We start from the raw sequence: 17,146 nt of genomic DNA, 5'->3' as shown, positions 1-17,146 counted from the left end.
CATAGCCCTAAATACATGTTCAGGTATGAAGGGGTGTAGAGGAGACTGCAAAATTGAATATAACATAAAGACTGCAAAAGTACGAGTTTAAAAAAATGCATTGTAAGTTTTCAGTATCATATACAGCTGAATGTATGTTTGAAGGAACCACAAAACCCTTATGGGGGCTTCATAAAGATCTAGGTTTACATTGCCATGCAGTTTCATGAAGGTACACTTAAATAACGATTATTTTGTACACACATTTTTGAAACATTGACACGTGAAATTCTGTTTGATGGCACTTTACTGGTTTTATAAAGTATAGAAACTACAGTCTGTTTTTATGTGTTTGCTTTTGCATCTTTTATGTTTCGGAGCAGGTTCTCTGAATACTGACTGAAGTTGAGATGATTAAACAGGTCATAGTCATAATGGGATGAATGAAATTGCTGAAGAACCAAAGGAATCTGTTTGGGTACGCAGCTTTGGATGTATTGTGTTTTAGTCAGCAATTGAGCATTTCCTGAAATACTTCAAATATATGGTTTTGGAATAAATATCTGTTTACAAGACATATTTGGGGTTTTATGCCAATGTTTTGCTATGTTACATTCAGAGTGTTTTCAGATTTTAAAGTGTAGATAATATACATCATGTTTGTTGTGTGTTCTTGTTTCCATTGTGACTACTCATATGAATCCCTGCACATAATCAGAGTCGTGTGATGATATGTGTATTTTAACAGCAAATAGAACATGTAAAAAAAAAAAAAAGGTGAAATGATAAGAGACAGACGCTACGCACTGGGCACACACGAGTTGAATCAACGTTGTATAGCTGTTGAATTGACGTCTGTGCCCAGTGGGTATTTTTGTAAACCTGTGTCATTCTTATAAACATTTGACTGGCTTGAATAGATGTATAATAAATGCTACCATTCTACTTCACCAAAGTGTATCGACATCACGCATTCACAAGTTCTGCTATTCTTCACATATTTGAACCTATTTTAAACTCCCATTTGTGTCTGGTAGAATGCTCGGATGTAGCTGCCGGGAGAGTCAGAGTTCTACTCAGTCCAAAACCCTGAACGGAAAAAGGAGTGGTTTTGCTGATTAATTAAGAACATGCAGTTTTCTTCTTAGGATTTAGTACCTCAGTCTTTAATTTCCTGTGTTACTCAATAGTTTTTTAATACAACTCATGCCTTAGATGTTTCAGCTATATTCCACATAGAATATTAGCTGTAGATATTATGGCTTCAAATTACGCGCTGATATCTCGTGAGATCTGAGGGACACGAACTCTAACAAAAACTTCCCCTAAAATCCACTCAAATCCCATATTTTTTGGGTCATATGGATTTGCAATGTGTGAAGGGATTCGACCACTTTATATTTTCACCTAAGCAATATTACAGAGGAAAACAGATGGTAAAATTAAATGGCTTTAAGACTGAAGATACACTATCAAATTATTCTTCAAAAGAAGGAAAAGACTGCAGTGATGAAATTTGAGAAGGTGTGTCTGATTTCAGTGGCTGGCTGTGTAAAGATACTCAGTTAAAATGGCCTGAGCTTCTCCTTCACATGTGGTGTGCAAGCCGTCGCAAGATATCTGACCTCCAGCAGCTTTTCAAAAAACCATTACCACATGTGCAACCATAAATCACTCACAGCTCGTGTGTAGGGAGATATTTTGGCTTGATGCATCATTACAAATGGCACATTTAGGCAGAAACAGTGTTATTGACAGTCAATGTGGAGCCAGCATTATCGTTGTAGTTTTACAATAGCAAAAAATGACGTTTTCCATTGTTATTGCTGCAATAACTAACTGCTACTGTAAATTAAACACATTGCGCGTTGAGCAAACATACAATCGAACATTTAATGACACTTGTTTATTACATGGTTACTCTGAGTGTACTGTATACTCAATGACATATACTGTAAATCCATTTTAATGTGAAGCACAGTAAATTATGAAGTCTGTGGAGAATACCTGCTCCATATAATATCTATTGTATTGGCGCTAGGCACATTGTTGGGGTCACAGATGCTGTCTGTTGCTGACACACTCATATTTCACAGCAAAGACACATCTATACCACTGAACACCAGATGCACTCTGTTCCTCAAGAATACACCCTCATGAATACCCCAAAATATATGAGGGAAGATTAGTGGCCGGGGGTCAACATGTCTTTTGAGCCCAATTTCCCTGGTTTCAGTTTCCCTTGTACTGTAAGATTTGCACAAAACTGCTATTTTGCTCCATTGAATGTACATAACTCTAAACCCGCAGATTCAAATGACGGGAAAAAAAGAGATCCTACATCTTTGTACTCATGCCACCTCAATTACCATCATCTATTGCCTTATTTTTCACCAAAATACACGACTGCATTCACTAATGAGTAATGACTGAGTGAAACTTGTGTTTGGTTGTCTGGGTCTTGTTATGTGGCCGCTGTTGGCTGGGAAAACAGGCGTGGGGATTGTTTGGCCTCTTTATGAGCTCATGGCTGTTGCCCTCCTTTACATTCAGTGTGTGCTAACTGCATGGTAAAAAAAGGCCCCTGGTCTGGGTGTCTACAGCTGGCAGACAGGCCTGTAGCCTGCAGCAGGTCCACGCCACCACCGCCATCACCACCAACACACCATGTCACGCTGCTGGCCTGGCTGACAACTATACTGGACTCCCCCTCCAAACCCAGACATACAGACACATGACGCTCCATGGATACGACCACCAGCCATGCAAAACACTCTGAGCCCACATATAGGCAAAAGTAAAAGTCCACTATGAAAAGTTAGTGAGAAAAAGGACTAGTACGAGTGATGGAAGATTACATAATGTGTACGTCTATAAATGTAAGCATGGAGCTCCTGTGATGCACCACAGCCATGTGTTGGTCTGAGCTGTCAGCTGCCAGGTGATTGTTGACTAAAATAAGAGCTGGATTTTAACCCTCATACTACCAACATATTTTACATACATGGATTGATTACCAACTAGGGTAATTCTGACCCCAATAATAAACTATTGGAAAGAGCAACAATCATAGCAAAATATCAACTTAATTCTTGTCAAAACATGCTTAGACATGTAAATAATGTTATCAGATTTGGGGTTTTTTGTTGCTAAATTAAAAAAAAAATCCCTTAAATAACATGCAGCTTTTTTCCAAAGTACAATCCACATTAGTACAAAAAATCTTATTTACCATCATTTGATTGTAGTATGATTTAGTTTTTTCGAATTTTGAAGTAAATATGAATTTTGTCATATTTATGTGGAAATAATGACTGCCATTTAAAGGGGCAGTACACCAAAATTTGAAATATACGTAATTTTATTGGCAAAAAGTGATTCATCCGTTGATCCTGAGAGTCAATAGCTAGGTTTCCATCCAATTGGCAGCAAATTTTCATGTGAATATTCTAAAATCAGCAAATAAACAATATGCACATTTTCTCACCAGTGATGTGTTTCCATCAAAATGACCCATTGCGGATAAAAGGCTGTGCCTGATGAAGTAGTGCAAATAAAAAAAGCTTTTGCGGTAAATTCCCATGTACCGAATAAAGAATACAAGTTAAATGGGTTTCCATCGCATTTTCAACTCTAATGATGGTTTTGTAAAACAATGTATTGCGAATGTGCCCACTCTGGTTTTGGCATGTGCGATCTAGCCCACATCTTGCAGATACAGTGTGGGTAGGATATCCTACATAATGAGATTATTATGGACAAAAGAGTGAGATTATTTTTATTTGTCAAAAGGAAGCCAAGCATCGATCATCATGTCTTAAGAATAAGACCCTCAGTATTTATTGAAAAGGACCATCCATCACCACTTGAACTTTCACCACCCAGTGAAGTTCATCATAACTTAATTAATCTGTAGCCTGCATTCCTTCCCAAGCATTCCTTCCCAAGTCGTACGGGAGGACCATACAATATATAGTAGATTATATTTACATTAGTGTTTCTAACCCACTGGTTAAACTTTTCTTGCAGAAGCAGGTCATACATTTTTGCTGCTGGGATAGCACACTGCAGTATTTTTCCTAACAGATACGGAAGTTTGTCAAAATTTGATTGGTGTTTGAATTCTTTGTGGGTTTGTGTTATTTGAGGGAAATATACTGTATGTCTCTTATGTGGTCATACGTTTGGTAGGAGGTTAGAACGTGCATCTCTGTTTCCACCAGTGGAGGCTCCTCAGAGGAGGAACGGGAGGACCATCCTCAGTGAATTTCATAAACATAAAAATGGTAAAACATTGAAAAAGTTATTATTTTTAGATAAAACTATACTAAATAGATTCAGGTTACCAAATAATTGATTAAAACACACTGTTTTTAAATAAAGGTCTACAGTAGCCTCAACAGCATTCTGTAGGGTAGCACTATGGTGTAGCCGGAGGACAGCAAGCTTCCGTCCTCCTCTTTGTACATTGACTTCAATACAAAACCTAGGAGGCTCTTGGTTTTCACCCCCTTCCATAGACTTAGATAGTAATTATGACATCTTCCGGAGGGCGTCCTCCAACCTATCAGAGCTCTTGCAGCATGAACTGACATGTTGTCCACTCAATCAAAGGATCAGAGAATTAATCTAGTCCTGGAAGCTTAAGCTACACCTAGCTAGCACTGCAGTGCATAACATGTGGTGAGTAGTTGACTCAAATAGAGAGAAAGACAATACTTTAACAGTTTTAAACAAATACATTTCTTCAAAAATGAAGGAGAAGCAAGAGAGAGAGAGAGAAAGATTTCATCATTATCTTTGTTCCTTTCAGTTTCGCTTACTTAGCTAGCAAATGCACCTGGCTCAAATAAAAGGATGCTATGTTAGCTAGCTGGCTATGACTATCAAACACAACACTGGAGCTCTTCCAAATCAAGATAAGCTTTTGGTTTTATTAATTTATTGCCACCAGGGCCCGCCGGTGTAACTGCTAACTGACTATACACTGTAAAGTTACTGCATGATTGTAGCAGGTTTACTAATGCATTAGTTCTATTAGCTATGTTGACTATGAAGTTACTTTAGCTAATATGGGGACAACGATGTAGGCTGTGTGTAGCGGTTATGACATAGTTTGGCTTGGAAAAGTTTTTGGCTTGGTCACATACACGTGTTGTGCATTGAAGTCCACAAGTGAAGGGAAGAGAACAAAGTTGTTGTTATGAGAGTGAACTCTGTTTACGCGTGACCAGGGGTGTATTCATTCCCACCGATTCTGTTGAAAAACATTTCTTAAACGGAAGCAAATGGAACAAAACAGTCGATAAACTAAATAGAAACTCTCGTTTGCAACTGTCAGCTAGATGCAGGCAAGAGTATGCAAGGCAGTATTGAATGTCACTGTCTGTCACCTCAAATTTGTCTCTCGACCTGTGTGCACCTATGTTGTAAACTTTCATTCATAGGCTAGGTTGTAGCATCATGATGGGTACAGGGAAAATGTGAGTATCATGTAGTAGCCTAAACCTATCGCTGTTACGTTGAACTTGATGAATGGAATATGAATGAGAGTCATCCAATATGCTGTCATAGAAATAAGGCCATGCTCACAAAAATTAATTGTACTCCCTCCTCTTAAACGGCACTGACCGCCACTGGTTTCCACCTCATTAATGAAAGTGGCGCCGGAGGGGATGGCTACTGTTTACAGGCTCCTAACCAACTGTGCTATTTTGTTAGTTTTTTTCACATTGTCTGTAACTTAATGTTGCTGCTACCATCTCTTACGACCGAAAAGAGCTTCTGGATATCAAAACAGCGACTACTCACCTCGAATTGGACAAATATTTTTTCTTTAATGAGTCCGACGCGAAGGATATACTGCTTCTTCGAGACCAGGCACAAATCCCCGTCATTTGCGTGAAGAAAAGATGGAAATACAAGGGGCAGAGATCAGGGTGCCTTGTGAGAATTTGTCAGCGAGTGGGTAACCTGCCTCTACCATCCGTTCTCTTGGCCAACGTGCAATCACTGGAAAATAAACTGGATGATCTCAGTTCGAGACTATCCTACCAACGGGACATTAAAAACTGTAATATCTTATGTTTCACCAAGTCGTGGCTGAACGACAACATGGATAATATAGAGCTGGCTGGGTTTTCCGTGCATCGGCAGGACAGAACAGCTACGTCTGCTAAGACGAGGGGTGGGGGTGTCTATTTGTCAATAACAGCTGGTGCGCAATCTCTAATATTACAGAAGTCTCGAGGTAGTACTCGCCTGAGGTAGAGTACCTCATGATAAGTTGTAGACCACACTATCTACCAAGAGAGTTTTCATCTATAGTATTCGTAGCCGTCTATTTACCACCACAAATCAATGCTGGCATTAAGACGGCACTCAACGAGCTGTATAAGGCCATGCTCTCTCTAATTCTCTCTCTCTTCTTTCTTTCTTTCTCTCGGAGGACCTGAGCCCTAGGACCATGCCTTAGGACTACCTGGCCTGATGACTCCTTGCTGTCCCCAGTCCACCTGGCCGTGCTGCTGTTCCAGTTTCAACTGTTCTGCCTGCGGCTATGGAACCCTGACCTGTTCACCGGACGTGCAACCTGTCCCAGACATGCTGTTTTCAACTCTCTAGAGAAAGCAGGAGCAGTAGAGATACTCTGAATGATCGGCTATGAAAAGCCAAATGACATTTACTCCTGAGGTGCTGACCTGTTGCACCCTCGACAACCACTGTGATTATTATTATTTGACCCTGCTGGTCATCTATTAACATTTGAACATCTTGGCCATGTTCTGTTATAATCTCCACCCGGCACAGCCAAAAGAGGACTGGCCACCCCTCATAGCCTGGTTCCTCTCTAGGTTTCTTCCTAGGTTCTGGCCTTTCTAGGGAGTTTTTCCTAGCCACCGTGCTTCTACACCTGCATTGCTTGCTGTTTGGGGTTTTAGGCTGGGTTTCTGTACAGCACTTTGAGATATCAGCTGATGTAAGAAGGGCTTTATAAATACATTTTATTTGATTTGATGATTAGCAAACAAGGAAATGCTCATCCAGAAGCAGTCTCCTCGTGGCCAGAGACTTTAACGCAGGCAAACTTAAATCTGTTTTACCTCATTTCTACCAGCATGTCACATGTGCAACCACAGGGGGAAAAAACTCTTACTCCACACACAGAGACGCATACAAAGCTCTCCCTCGCCCTCCATTTGGCAAATCTGACCATCATTCTATCCTCCTGATTCCTGCTTACAAGCAAAAACTAAAGCAGGAAGTACCAGCTCAACATGGAAGTGGTCAGATGACGTAGATGCTACGCTACAGGACTCTTTTGCTAGCACAGATTGGAATATGTTCCGGGATTCATCCAATGGCATTGAGGAGTAGACCACCTCAGTCACCGGCTTCATCAATAAGTACATTGACGACGTCGTCCTTACAGTGTCCGTGCGTACATATCCCAACCAGAAGCCATGGATGACAGGCAACAACCGCAGGGAGCTAATGGCTAGAGCTGCCGCTTTCAAGGAGCGGGACACTAATCCAGACACTTATAAGAAATCCCGCTATGCCCTTAGACAAACCATCAAACACGCAAAGCGTCAATACAGGACTAAGATTGAATCCTACTAAACCAGTTCTGACGCTCGTCGGATGTGGCAAGGCTTGCAAACTATTACGGACTACAAAGGAAAACCCAACCGCGAGCTGCCCAGTGACACAAGCCAACCAGACGAGCTAAATGCCTTTCATGCTCGCTTTGAGGCAAGCAACACTGAAGCATGCATGAGTGCACCAGCTCTTCCGGACAACGGTGTGATCACGCTGTCTGTAGCCGATGTGAGTAAGCCCTTTCAACAGGTCAACATTCACAAGGCCGCGGGGCCAGACTGATTACCAGGACATGTACTCAGAGCATGCGCGGACCAACTGGCAAGTGTCTTCACTGATATTTTCAACCGCTTCTTGCCGGGTCTGTAATACCTACATGTTTCAAGCAGACCACCATAGTCCCTGTGCCCAAGAAAGTGAAGGTAACCTGCCTAAATGACTACCACCCCGTAGCACTCTCGTCGGAGTGCTTTGAAAGGTGCTTTGAAAGGCTGGTCATGTCTCACATTAACAGCATCCCGGAAACCCTAGGCCCACTCCAATTCACATACCTCCCCAACAGATCCACAGATGACGCAATCTCAATCGCACCCCACACTGCCCTTTCCCACCTGGACAAAAGGAACACCTATGTAAGAATGCTGTTCATTGACTTCAACTACATAGTGCCCACAAAGTTCATCACTAAGCTAAGGACCCTGGGACGAAACACCTCCCTATGCAACTGGATCCTGGACTTCCTGACGGGCCGCCCCCAGGTGGTAAGGGTAGCAACAACACATCTGCAATGCTGATCCTCAACACAGGGGCCCCTCAGACTCCAACACCATCAATAAGTTTGCTGACTACACAACAGTGGTAAGCCTGATCACCGACAATGATGAGACAGCCTATAGGGAGGAGGTGAGAGACCTGGCAGTGTGGTGCCAGGACAACAACCTCTCCCTCAACATGAGCAAGACAGGGGAGCTGATTGTGGACTACAGAAAAAGGAGGGCCAAACATGCCCGAATTGTCATTGACGGGGCTGTAGTGGAGCAGGTCAAGAGTTTCAAGTTTCTTGGTTTCCACATCACCAACAAACTATCATGGTCCAAAAACACCAAAACGGTCATGAAGAGGGCATGACAACACCTTTTCCCTCTCAGGAGACTGAAAAGATTTGGCATGGGTCCCCAGATCCTTAAAAAGTTGTACAGCTCCACCATCGAGAGCATCCTGACCGGTTTCATCGCCCCCTGGTATGGCAACTGCCCAGTACATCACTGGGGTCAAGTTTCCTGCCATCCAGGACCTATATACTAGGCGTGTCAGAGGTTTTGTGTTGTACTCTGAGGAAATGTTTTGCAGAATTCTGCATGCAGTATCAATTGGGTGTTTACACTTTTTTCTGAATTCTTGGTTGGTGAGTGGACTCCAGACCTCACAATCTGATTGGAGTATTTTTAGCCAGATCCTAATTGGGATGTGAAATTGTATGTTCTTTTGATGGCGTAGAAGGCTCTCAGATCGTTCACAGCCTTATAGAAATTACCTGCGGAGCTGATGATTATGCCGAGGTATGTGTAATTCTTTGTGTGTTCTAGGGCAAGGGTGTCAAGATAGAATTAATGTTTGTGGTCCTGTGTGCAGGGTGTATATGTGGTCTGTCATACTGTATTTTGGTAAGAAGCCAATTTGACATTTGCTCAGGACATTGTTTTCACTGAGGAAATGTTGGAGTCTGCTGTTTATGACACTGCAGAGGATTTTCCAGAGGTAACTGTTAACACAGATTCCACAGTAATTATTCGGGTCAAATTTATCTCCACTTTTGTGGATTGGGGTGATTAGACCTTAGTTCCAAACATTAGGGAAGATGCCAGAGCTGAAGATAATATTGAACATTTTGAGTGTAGCCAACTTGAATTTGTGGTCTGTATATATTATAATTTCATTTAGGTTACCATCAACACCACAGGCCTTTTTGGGTTGGAAGGTTTGTATTTTGTCCTGCAGTTCATTCAATGTAATTGGAGAATCCGAAATTGTCATGTACTGTATATGTTTTTGCTGTTGGTGCTTTATTTTATGACCAAAAAGGTTGGAGAAGTGGTTTATCCATACATCTCCATTTTGGATAGCTAGCTCTTCGTGCTGTTGTTTGTTCAGTGTTTTCCAATTTTCCCAGAAGTGACTTGATTCTATGGATTCTTCAGTAACATTGAGCTGTTTTCTGAAAGGCTGTTGCTTCTATTTTCTGAGTGTATTTCTGTACTGTTTTAGTGTTTTCCCGTAGTGAAAGCGTGTATGTTCTGGTTTTCTGGGTTTTGGTTGGATACGTTTGTCAATTTCTTTCTTAGGTTTTTGCACTCTTCATCAAACCATTTCTCATTGCAGTTCATCTGCCAGGTCTCTCTTGAATGTTTTTAATTTCATATGTTAGCTGATATGTCAAATATACTGTTCAAGCTTTCTACTGCTAAGTTTACACTTTCACTATTGCAGGGAATCATTTTGTCCAGGAAGTTGTCGAGGAGGGATTGGATTTGTATTTGGCCAATTGTTCTTTGGTAGGTTTTACACTATCTTCCTTCCTATCTTCCTATAGTATATCCTAATAGCATGCAGTTTTTTGGGCTTTGATACCTCATGGTTGAGCATTGCTCTGTTCAAGTAGGCTGTGATTTTTCTGTGGTCTGATAGGGGTGTCAGTGGACTGACTGTGAACGCTCTGAAAGACTCTAGGTTGAGGTCTGTGATAAATTAGTCAACAATACTGCTGCCAAGGGATGAGCTGTAGGATTATCTACCTTAGGAGTACCCTCAAAGCTTACCATTGACTATGTACAGACCCAGCATTCGACAGAGCTGCAGGAGTTGTGACCCGTTTTTGTTGGTTATGTTGTCGTAGTTGTGTCTAGGGGGTATATGAGGGAGGGAATGCTGTCACATCCAGGTAGGTGTTTGTACCCCTGTGTGCTGAAAGTGTCAGGTACTTGTCCAGTTCTGACATTTAGGTCACCACAGCCTAGTACATGTCCCTGGGCCTGGAAATGGTTAAACTCCCCCTCTAGGATGGAGAAACTGTGTTCATTCAAGTATGGGGATTCTATAGGTGGGTTATACAGTGCCTTCAGAAAAGTATTCACACCACTTGACTTTTTCCACATTTTGTTGTGTTACAAAGTGGAATTAAAACTGATGTAATTGTCATTTTTTTTGCCAAAGATCTACACAGAATACTCTATAATTTCAAAGTGAAAGAAAAATTCTAACATTTGTTAAAACAAATAACGCAAAATAAAACACTAATATATCTTGCTTAGATATAGAATCCCCTTACCCAGAAAGGTTGGTATTCAACCAACCTTTCTGGGTAAGTCTCCAAGAGCTTTCCATACCTGGATTGTGCAACATTTGCCAATGATTATTTTTTTAATTTCTCAAGCTCTGTCAAATTGGTTGTTGATCATTGCTAGACAACCATTTTCAAGTTTTGCGTGAACCATTATGTGTGACCCAATAGGGTCCTCAGACAGCAGATCTAGGACATGCTGAGTGTTGGGACACCAGAGTTTAGCCACTGTGTGTTTGGGGAAACGTACATTTTCTTGTATATATTTCCCATATGAGTCCATATGGAGTACAATCTGTGGTCTAACTCGCTTAGGGGGGGGGGGGGGGGGGGGGGGGTAGTGTTTTAATATAGCACTGCGCCCTGCCAGGAGATGGTCTGTGTGGAAGATTAAGTTGCTTACGTTCCCATTTTTGTAGCAGTTAGCAAAAGGTGTCTCTGGATTGTCCATGGGGAGCTTATTTTTGTACTCTGTCCATGCCTTCTCATCTCTCTCTCTGTTTCTCTCTCGCTCCATGTATTTTTCTCTCCTTTCTCTCTCTTACAGTACATAAAATTCACACCTGCTGCTATTATTGTTTTCACAGGTCTTTTGTCATAGAGACTCCAGGGATTGATTCCCTTCATAATGTCATATCCAGTCTGACCATTGAGGTAGGTGACAGAGAGACATCAGGAGACATTACCTAACTTGGAATCTGTCCACACCAATGGAACCCCATTACAGTTGCAGCTGTATAAATAGACTGTTCTGAGACCTGCATTAAAGGTGACCAAATTATTATTATTGTATATTCAGCTATGTAAACAGTGGTTGCACTTGCACCTGCCTTTTTATGTAGAGTATAGTGAGTCAACACTTTTAGAAAGTCTGTACATTGTGGTAAAATTACAGTATGGTAAAGACATTACAGAGGTTGAGAACATAATTCTACTGTGTGGTGAGTTTGTAAGTGCAATGGGACCACTATTGTAGTCTATAATATATGGTTTAGATGTTCTTATTGGAAGTAACTTCATGGGAGAGGGAAACAATCCCTCAAGAATTTTCACGAGGGTCGACCCTGATTGCAGTGTCCAATACTATTTCTCCAAGCTGTAGAAAAAACTACGGCCGCAGAATGCCCACAGAGATTCTAATGTGCTCTTACAGTGTTGTAATGAAATATATAAATGGAGAACTAAATTCAAGTATTATCTATTTATTTGCTTTCCATGACAGAGAGAACAATATAGGTCCCTAGTTATTCAAACAATATGTTTGGAGAGAGGTCTCTGGCCAAATAAGGCTGATCCATTTAGTCTTTGGCAGTGCTATACTGTACGTATGCTGACAAAAAAAAATCTCCCTGTGTATTTTTGGGACATTTTTTCAATATTCCAATTTGGCACCAGGGATTTATATAGAGTGTTTCAATTTCAATGCTTATTTTAATGAAGTAACTTCTAATAAGCAATGTGTCAAACATTATTAATTAGGATGTAATGGAGATTAATGCTCCGCAAAATAAATGTTGGATTTAATTAATGAAAAATAAGCACACTTTCTTTTCTTTTTCCAAGCTGCAGGAGAATAGTCCTGTAATTTCATGCCTTGAAAAACAGTGTTTAATTTATACTACCGTTCAAAAGTTTGGGGTCACTTAGAAATGTCCTTGTTTTTTAAAGAAAAGTTCATTTTTTGTCCATTAAAATAACATCAAATTGATCAGATATATAGTGTAGACATTGTTAATGTTGTAAATGACTAGCTGGAAACGGAAGATTTTTTATAGAATATCTACATAGGCCTGCGTACAGAGGCCCATTATCAGCAACCATCGCTCCTGCTTTCCAATGGCACGTTGTGTTAGCTAATCCAAGTTTATCATTTTAAAAGGCTAATTGATTATTAGAAAACCTTTGCAATTATGTTAGCTGTTCTGTGAAGGGAGTAGTACACAGCATTGTACGAGATCTTCAGTTTCTTGGCATTTTCCCGCATGGAATAGCCTTCATTTCTCAGAACAAGAATCGACTGACGAGTTTCAGAAGAAAGTTATTTGTTTCTGGCCAATTTGAGCCTGTAATCGAACCCACAAATGCTGATGATCCAAATACTCAACTAGTCTAAAGAAGGCCAGTTTTATTGCTTCTTTAATCAGAACAACAGTTTTCAGCTGTGCTAACATAATTGCAAAAGGGTTTTCTAATGATCAATTAGCCTTTTAAAATGCTAAACTTGGATTAACTAACACAACGTGCCATTGGAACACAGGAGTGATGGTTGCTGATAATGGGCCTCTGTACGCCTATGTAGATATTCCATAAAAAATCTGCCGTTTCCAGCTACAATAGTCGTTTACAACATTAACAATGTCTACACTGTATTTCTGATCAATTTGATTGTATTTTAATTGACAAAAATATATATTTTTCTTTAAAAAACAAGGACATTTCTAAGTGACCCCAAACTCTTGAACGGTAGTGTACGTTGTTATGATCTGTGTACTAAGGCACCCACTCATCCTCAACAAGAAACTCTGAAACTCTGAATTAACCTATTTTCATTGTAATTTTGCAGTAACCTGTTTTCAGCTAAACAGGTGGTCCTATGGGGTCTCTAATTTTCCACTTTGATCTGGACCCACATGGCTCACAGGTGCTCTGCAATCTGGGAGACATCTTTGAAGTGTCTTCCCTTGGTCAGGTCATATTGATGACCACACTCCACAATTCAGCTACAAAACATTGACTTTGGACCATTCTAACCTTACCCATTCTTAAATGCTATAGTTTCCAAGTTCCCTTCCTTTCAATAACAAATGTATTCACAGAGGATGCACAGAATTCCACAATATAAGGGGGGCAAATGAGAGTGAGACGTGGAACCATAATATGCATTACTGTCCAACAATGTGGTATATTGCGAAACAATATCAAAGTATCATGTGAGGACAGTTAAAGTTAAACAAAGAATGATTCACATTTTCCCCCAGCTCTCAAAATGGTTCTGAATCCACCAAAACCAACCAGAGTTTGTGGGAGGAGTACTGTAAATTGCTTTTTCATTTCCTTGTCTTAAGAATAACAATGTATTTCCAGCAAACCTTACAAAGTCCAGCTCAGCTTCAGAGACAGACAACTCCCTGTTTTACAGTGAAGCAGTGGCACCTTGATTCAATATGGCAACTCAATCAAAGGGGGATGTTAGCAATTATATAAACAACCCCTGCAGGTTACGTAACAAGAATCAGACAATTAGATGAACATAACACCACCACCACAGAGGAAGTGGTAATCTGATGTTAAATAGCAGTTAGTGCTTTGTGATATCTGCTTGTCTTTGTGCCATTTGGTTGGTAGATTTGCATTACTGTACACACAAGTATAAGAACCCTAATCGGCGAGGCCTCCTCCTCACAGCAATTTAGGAAGAATGGAAGTGAGGGATGGAGCATTGGGGTATGGGCCTCTCCCCCCTCCTCCCAGGCACTTTCTGCTAAATTTATCATCTGTGGTTGCCTGTTTAGAGCCTTCGGGGAGGGCCAGGACATGACTGGCAAGGCAGGCTAACGCCATCCAGATGGAGCCACAGCAGCGGGAAGGGGGTCAGGAGTTGTTAAGACAGCTGCCTGTTTCTCTGGACTATTATGGATGGTGGAAACACCATATTATCATAAGAGCCAGTCAGCAGAGACAAAGGAGAATGACTGGGCCAAAGGAGGCTGGTGGGAGGAGTTATAGGAGGACGGGCTCATTGTTGTGACTGGGATGGAATCAATGGAACAGAGTGAAACATTTTGTTTCCATGTGTTTGATGTGTTCGGTACCATTCCATTGATTCCAATCCAGCCTTTACAATTAGCCCGTCCTCCTATTGCTCCTCTCACCAGCCCGCTCTAGACTAAGGACTTAGGATTCCACTTGTAAAGTTGTTGCAAAACATTTTAACCTCTACGGGATCAGTGTCCCTATACCCGGACGGTTGAGCTAACGTGCGCTAATGTGATTAGCATGACAGTTGTTAGTAACAGCAAACTTTCCAGGACATAGACATGTCTTATATGGGCAGAAAGCTTAAATTTTTGTTAATCTAACGGCACTGTCCAATTTACAGTAGCTATTACAGTGAAAAAAGACCATGCTATTGTTTGAGGAGACTGAACAACAACAACAAAAAAGTATCACAGCAACTGGTTTGATACATTCAACTCTGAAGGTAAATCATGTACTTACATTCAGTAATCTTGCTGATTTGTCATCCTGAGGGTCCCAGAGATAAAATGTAGCATAGGTTTGTTTGATAAGATACACATATTGCAATACTGGACAATTTTTTGTATCAAGTCTGCCCTAATGTGCCGAATTGATACAAAATATTGTCCAGTATTGCAATGCTTCACTAGATCAATTTGAAACTTTACACACTAAATTGCACCTAAACTGCAATATTATATTTTGGCCTTTCTCTTGCATTTCAAAAAAATAGAAAACACATGTTGTTTTGTTTGTATTATCTTTTACCAGATCTAATGTGTTAAATTCTCCTACATTAAAAAAATCTGAAATACATCATCACCAAGAAGATGAATATGTTGTTATTTATATATATATATATATATATAAATATGTTGTTATTTAACAAACACAACACAGAGATATAACTACAGTATATACTGTACCTTGCGCAGCATTTTTAACACCGTAATAGTGTAGGATCAAAAGCGAAAACCATGACATTAACCCGAGAATGATGCCAGAACACAAATCCCTAGACAATTTAGTGTAAAAGTATTTCAACTTCAGGCCACGAAGAAAAGTTATGACATGACACAAATGATAATAGTTACAAATAAATAATCTCTCTTCCACAAAGATAATTGTTTCCAGGGAGAAACGATTATAACGAAGCGCCTCTAAATATGACAGACAGTTTCACCACAATGATAGCTGCGCAGCTGTGACTTTGTTGGAGTCTAGGGTCCCCAGGCATTTCACTTAATTGTGATTTATTTATAATGTCGTTGGGTAAAACATGCAAACACAGCCAGTTTAGAGTTTGATTTCCTTTGGCATGGAGATTATCTTTAGTATGCAGTATGTGGGTCCCAACTCATTAACTTAAAGGCCCAATGCAGGCATTTTTATCTTAATATCAAATTCTTTCTGGGTAAAGTACCTTACTGTGATTGTTTTCAATCAAAATGGTCTAAAATAAAGAAAAATTAGCTTTTTCCAAGAGCAATTTCTCAAGCAACAATTTTGCTAGGACTGTCTGGGAGTGGTCTGAGTGGGGAGGGGAAAACCAAAAAATAACCGCTATTGGCAGAGAGATTTGGAACTCACCTTCTTATTGGTCTTTAACTAATTTACCGGAGGCCAAAACTCCATCCCACCAAAACAGGCTGAAATTTCATGTGGTTTTTTCAAACAGCTCTTACACTACAAGGGCATTATCCTCATTTTCACAATTTCACATGCTCCATGTGGTAAACGAGCATTCAGTTGTGCAAAAAAAGTGTTTTATAACTTGTAAAATAGTCCGGTTGTTTCCAACTATTCCCTCTGGCTCCACACCAATCCACAGATGCAGAGCAGCCCTGCCAAAAGGATGTCATGGTGAAAGGCAGGAGATTGTGGATGAGCCAAGTGATCTTGGACAGAAGAAGGGCATCACATGGCTGGAATCTATTGTGGATTCCTGTGGCCGGGACTCACTCCTAACCCAGATGAGCCACCCGCCATCCAAACTAAACAGTCATTATTCCAATATGCACTCATGCATAATCCGACAGGATCCTGGGGGTTGTTGCACAGCATCAGATCTCATTATTCTGGCCCGGTGGGAGAGCGATTACTGTTGTCCCAAAAATGTGCAAATGTGTGAATGAATGCATCCACTTACGAACCATGCGTTGACATGAGTTTATGAGCTCATCTGATCCAGAAAGACAATGTTCCAGACAAAGTCTGAGAGATGACACTAACAGAGTGTCTCATAAGAAGCCAGGCAGATCCAAGTATTTATTGAAGGAAGATGGAAAACATGAATGCCTTTGTCTCCAGTGCCATAATTGTGTTTAACTGAGGATAATTTCACTCTTGGCTCAGAAAAGCCTATTGGATGGGTCAGAGGAGCTGGAGGAATCCTTGTTGTTGTCGTCCTGTGAGTGGAGCAGGTTGGGCAGAGGCCCGTCCTGCTGGTGCACAGATTAGGGACATCTGTGTTCTCCTGCTGGGTCTGGG

This window comes from Salvelinus namaycush, chromosome 24 (genome assembly GCF_016432855.1).
Source record: "Salvelinus namaycush isolate Seneca chromosome 24, SaNama_1.0, whole genome shotgun sequence".
NCBI classification, from domain to species: Eukaryota; Metazoa; Chordata; class Actinopteri; order Salmoniformes; family Salmonidae; genus Salvelinus; species Salvelinus namaycush.
The sequence above is the reverse complement of the archived record's forward strand: the minus strand, read 5'-3'. Positions refer to the sequence as shown.